At 40.5% G+C, this 6000-nt stretch overlaps 1 long non-coding RNA gene across 1 annotated transcript in view; it reads left to right on the top strand.

Annotated features, from left to right (window-relative positions):
* Nucleotides 1–1955, top strand: part of LOC125486203 — a 34067-nt gene extending 32112 nt beyond the window's left edge. The window contains exon 3 of the long non-coding RNA XR_007264895.1: nt 1804–1955. This is a non-coding gene — a long non-coding RNA (uncharacterized LOC125486203). The remainder of the gene's footprint in view (nt 1–1803) is intronic.
* The last annotated feature ends 4045 nt before the right edge of the window (nt 1956–6000 follow it).

A 6000-nucleotide genomic window follows, 5' to 3' on the forward strand; every position in this document is an offset into this window, starting at 1 on the left:
CTGCGTTATTAGTCAGGAATAATTACTAGGACTCTCAGAAGCCATGCAGAGTACATTTGCTCCCTATCAAGACTAGTGCTGAAATCCACCCACAATGTCTCTGACATCAACTGAATTGGTGGAAATCAATGTAGCATGAACTCCTTCAGAGCCATTATCTTATACAACAGAATCCATCTATTGTGTCTTAGTTGTAATAAAGCTGTTATCAAGAAATTTGTGTAAGTAATAGACAGATGTAAATAATGGCAATATTATTTCTTGCAATTTGGCATATGAATTAACATAACTTTGAATCATAAATAAAATATTAACAGTTATCTTGATGGAATGTAAAGAATACCTAATCAAACTGTCCTTTCAGAACTTTGTCATGCTGTTGATTGATTGATTGAGTCTTGAATTATTTAGGTGATAATTTTGTATTTTCACTGGTGATTTTTTTTTTGTTTCAATGACTTGATACATTAAGATGTTCATCAAGTAGCAGGATGGCAGCGCAGACAGTAAAACACACCCAATAGCCTTAAAACTTCCGATTTTAAGCCCAATACAAATGGTGAGGCTGGGGCAGTAATTTGGTGATTGCTGGTTAGTCCCCACGTATCATTTCACCGTAAGCACTGAAATAATTACTAAGCAGAGAAGTTGGTATTCTACAGTTACAGATTATCTGCCACAGATTGTTCACTTTTGTATTAAACTAATGTTGTTTCAGAACTTGCAGTGTATGACCTTACATTAATAGAAACTTAACTGAGTTGAGTAGCCATTATTTAACTGCTTACGTTGTTTTGCATACTATGCTGGCGGTCAATAGTGTATTTAGCATTTGATTTGGCAGTGAGCAAACACCAAGAGCTGGAAAGTCTTCAGTAGATGTTTCTGGACAAAAGCAATTTTCATACTACTTGAATGCTTGGCTTGTTGACAATTTTACACATTTGGGAACAGTTAGGAAGAAAATCGATTTCCAGGGACCTATGTTTCAAACTTCCTTATAGTAAGATTCAGATTCTCTGTTCAATGTACAAAAGGTTTCCATTCATAGCCGCAAGAGAAAACGCATCAAAACATGTTGTACATCCTGCAATTAAATATAGTTCTTTTACTGGGATGTGGCTTCCAAACAAAGCTTGTGTCACAATTTCAGGCTGTAAACAAATTCAGGTCTAGATTAAAATTCTGAAACTTTGATAAAATGTCATTCGGAACTAACCAATACCTTGATAGTGTTTTTTTGGTTTCCTGCTCCTCTTCTATTTCTATTTCTATTTCTATTTCTATTTCTCTCTTCTATAACACTGAGCAAACAGAACAAAGTCTGGTATTATATAACACCAGTGTGAATTTTCCATTTCCATTGACAAAACTTCAAGTCAGGCACACAGTATGGAAAAATGCAATAGTAAATCCCAGTAAAGGTCTACTGGAGCTCTTATTCTCTTGATATTTTAACGGCATGCTAAAGGTTTCACTCAAGATCAAACTAACCAACCTTTAGTAAATGAGTTTTGCCTTGATGTTTGAATGTTGTTATGGTCTATGAAGGATTAAATCTACAGTTTAAAAAGTAGCAAAAGTTAATCACAGGCCAGTTAAGTATGCATGGAGCAAATGTTTGGCTTTATGGCTTTCTATTAAAGCTATGCATTGCTGGAACCTATCTTTCAAAGACATCACTTCCTGGTTTTAGAGGAAATAATATGATTTGTCTTTTCATTTCTTTTATCTTTATATTGAAGCTGTTGGACTAAAGAAAAGAAAAGATTGACCAGGCAACTTGTTCCTGATTGTTATCAGCAGGTCAACTAGAAGTCTGAACCAATGAGAATAAGATTTGGCTCATCTGTGTTCTTCACAATTGAACAGTTTGCTGACACCCAACATCAGGGCTCATACATTAACAATGGACAACTGTGTGAGGTAATTGCACCCAAGTGCCATCCAAGGAACCATACCTCAGTCAGGCAGTGAATATATTTAAAAAGGTGAGTGGGAGAAAACTGAAGAAAACTAAAAAGGAATTACCAAGAAAAATTATGCATTGACTAAGAGATAGGAAATAATTGCAAGTAATTAATCCCATACACAGAATTCAAATAACTTCAAGAGCCACTAAATAAACACAGTTTATTTTAAATCTCCACCAACCTTGATGACAATAGATAAAATGCCATATTTGACCAGTCATTAGTTTGTTTCCGTCTGTTGAATGAGCACTTGCACCGGGGTAAGTTGTCATAGTTGCCATCAATAGTTAGGATCCTCCATTCAGTTAATGCCTGGTGGCATCTTGCTTGAATGTCTGATACTATCAGTACAAACCTACAGCAATACAAATGGCAAACAGGACTTCTGTAATAATACCTACGTAGACATATAAATATGTCCATTTGACTCTAAATGTAAAAGTCTCTATTTGGAAATACAATACTTATTCTGTAGTAAGTTTATATTTTTGCATTTAGTCCATACAAGAGCAGTTTATAAAACATACTGGCCATTCCTGGCTAGTTTAATTGAAATAGACAATGAGCACGAAGTGTATGTAGTATGTGTGGACTTTCCTACTCACAGCTAGGCCAAAGGTAACAAAGGTGACATGACGACATGGATAAAGGGTTAACTGTAGGATAGAAAGCATGGGCGTCGGCGCACTTAGCAGTTTCTCGTTAGCAAGAAGTAATTAATAACATTGATAGCATCCAAATTAGAACATACCTTATTCTTCATGCACATAAATGATTTGGATATGGGAATAATTTTTGAGGAAGAATGTCATATCCAGCTTCAAAGTGTTGGCATTTTGGGGATAGGCAGGCAAATAACAAATGTAGTTTGTTCAACGTAGGTAATAGTGAGATACCATACTATTCAAATGAACTTGATATAGGCGTCTGAACTCAATCCAATTAAAAAATGCCTATGTACTGCAATTAGACTGAAAAAAATTAAAACAAACTTTGCAATGGTCTTTGCTAATATTGTGGGGGCAGACATTTCAGTCAAATACAAAACATTCTTGTAACTATGCTGGAATCCTATTATACATCATTATCGGTAGATTTGAGAGAACAACCCTGTTGTTTTGCAATTGCATTCGGGAAACCAAAGAGAAAATGTTTCATTTAATACAGAGATGAAAAGTAAATTATAGCAAAAAGCTGTGAACAACTGAAGTTCCCTCACATAATCCTTGAGAAATGGAGTACAAGACTCCCTCTGGTGTTGGAAATGTGTAAATAAAATGAATCAATCTTATTGCTTGTACTCTGGGTTTGGCCCAGGGTTCAAACTTCATGAAGGGAGGTCAATTATGTTCGTAAAAATAACGTAGGTTTGAAAATATAGCCTTTTTGTCCTAAGGGATCCATTGAGGTATGCAGACCTGATTGCAAGACCTGACTAGTACTGCTGTGTATTCTTAATAAAAGGTATGTAAATAGAGCAATCCAACTCAACACTAATTAGTTAGTTAGAGAGCAGTGGACAGTAAATTGTGGACAGTACAGTTTGAAAGGTTTTCGTGCACATCAAAGAAAATAATTTCAACATATTTGGGGCTGCACTGATGGGAAGGAATCTTTGCATTCCAATATTCCCAGTCAACAATTACAACAACTTGTATTTCCAGGGATAGTAAGAACTGCCGATGCTGGAGTCAGAGATAACAGTGTGGAGCTGGAGGAACACAACAGGCCAGGCAGCATCAGAGGAACAGGAAAGCTGACGTTTTGGGTCAGGTCTGAAGAAGGGTCCCGACCCGAAACATCAACTTTCCTGCTCCTCTGATGCTGCCTGGCCTGCTGTGTTCCTCCAGCTCCACACTGTGTTAACTTGTATTTCCACAGTGTCTTTGACGTTATAATATTTCCCACTGTGCTTCATAAGAAAATTATAAAGCAAAATTTAATACCAAGCCACATAAGGACAAATGAGTATAGAAAATTGAAAGGTTGGTCAAAGAGTTTTAAGCCTCTTAAGGGATAGAACAAACAGAGAGAGAAAGTGTGTAGATATTCTCTCATCACACTGGAGCTTTGGAACTTGAGCCTGTGCCTCCTGGCTTAGAGGTGGGGTCATTATCACTGTTCCATACGACCCCTCCCCTGAGAAATATAAGTTAAGGTAACTCCAACCTTTAGGACTCTGGCAACTTAAGGCATGGCCATCAGTTGGAATTGCTCAAGAGGGGTTTAGGTATCTTGGAAACAAAAAATGCTGGCAATCACAGTGGGTTAGGCAGCATCCATGGACAGAAACTGAGCTAACATTTTGAGTCTAGATGACTCTTCATCAGAGCTGATGTGAGGTGTAGAGGGGGCAGCATTTATGCAATTGTGGGGTGTGGGGGGGGGGGTTGGGGAGCGAGAAGGTGGAGTGCTAGGTGAGAACGGATGTTGATAATTCAGATAGATTAAGTGATCGGAATGTGAGAATGGCACAACAATGGTGTGTCTAACTGCCAGACTGGAAAGAACAGACAGTCCCACTGGGGTGGGGAGAGTGTAACAAGTAAAGCTAAAAGAAACGGAAGGAATGGGAGTGGGTTCACAATTTGAGGATGTTGAACTCGATATTATGTCCAGAAGGCTGAAAAGTGCCTGGTATGAAGATGAGATGTTATTTCTCCAGTTTGTGCTGTGATTCACTGGAGCACTGGAGCATTCTGAGGACAGACACATGGGCACACGAGCAGGACACTGTGTTAAAATGACAGGCTGCAGGAAGGTCAGGGTCATGCTTGCGCACAGCGTAGAGGTGTTCTGGTCACCCCCAGTCTGAGTCTGGTTTCTCCAATGTAGAGTAGGCCATACTGGGTGCAGCGAATACAGTACACAAGTTTGGAGGAGATACAGGTGAAATGCTGCTTTACCTGGAAAGATTGTTTAGGACGTTGGATGGTGAGCAGGGAGGAGGTGAAGGGGCAGGTGTTGCACCTTCTATGGTTACGTGGGAAGGCACCGTGGGAAGGGGGTGTGGTGTTAGTGGTCGACGAATGGACTAGGGTGTCTCAGAGGGAATGGTCCCTGTGAAATGCAGACAGGAGGAGTGAGGGGAAGATGTGTTTGGTGGTGGCATTCTGCTGGAGTTGTCTGAAATGGTGGAGAATGATCCTTTAAATGCGGAAGCTGGTGGGATGAAAAGTGAGAACAAGGGGGATCCGATCACACTATTGTACTAGGCAAGAGCGGAAACATGGGTGATAGGTCAGATGCAGTTGAGGGACCTGTAGGTGGGAAACCACAGCCATGGAAGAAGCAAGCCATGTCAGCAGCATTGTTTTGGAAGGTGGCATCATCCAACAGATGTGACGTAGGTGAAGGAACTGGGAGAATGGGATGGAGTCCTTGCAGGAAGAAGCTGAGAGCACTCAGATGATCCTGGTGGGGAATGGCGTATAGAGAGAGTGGACATCCATGGTGAAGAGGAGGCAGTTAGGACCAGAGAACTGGAAATTGTCAATATGGCAGAGGGCATCAAGAGTAATCACAGATATAGGTGGGCAGGGTCTGGACAAGTGCAGAGAGGATTGAGTCACGGTAGGAGGAAATGAGCTCAGTGGTGCAGGAACAGGCTGATACGATGGCTTACTGGGGCAGTCTGGTTTGTAGATTTTGGGAAGGAGGTAGAAGCGGGCTATCTGGAGTTGGGAGACTATAAGGTTGGAGGCAGCTGGGAAAAAATCTCCAGAGGTAACGAGGTTGATGACAGTCCTGGCAACAATGGCTTGATGTTTGGATATGGGGTCATGGTCCAGAAGGCGGTAGGAAGATGTATGCGTTGAGCCTCCACAAGGTAAAGATCAGAGTGCCAGACTACAACAGCACCACCTTTGTTGATAACAAACTCAGGGTTGGACCCAAGTGAGCAAAGTGCAGCAATTTTAGAAAGGGACAGGTTAGAGTGGATGAGAGGAGCAGAGAAATTGAGACAGCCGATGTCACGCCGACAGTTTTCAATGAAGAGATCGAGGGCGGGTAAGAGGTTAGGGGA

This window comes from Rhincodon typus, chromosome 26 (assembly GCF_021869965.1).
Source record: "Rhincodon typus isolate 14 chromosome 26, sRhiTyp1.1, whole genome shotgun sequence".
NCBI lineage: Eukaryota > Metazoa > Chordata > Chondrichthyes > Orectolobiformes > Rhincodontidae > Rhincodon > Rhincodon typus.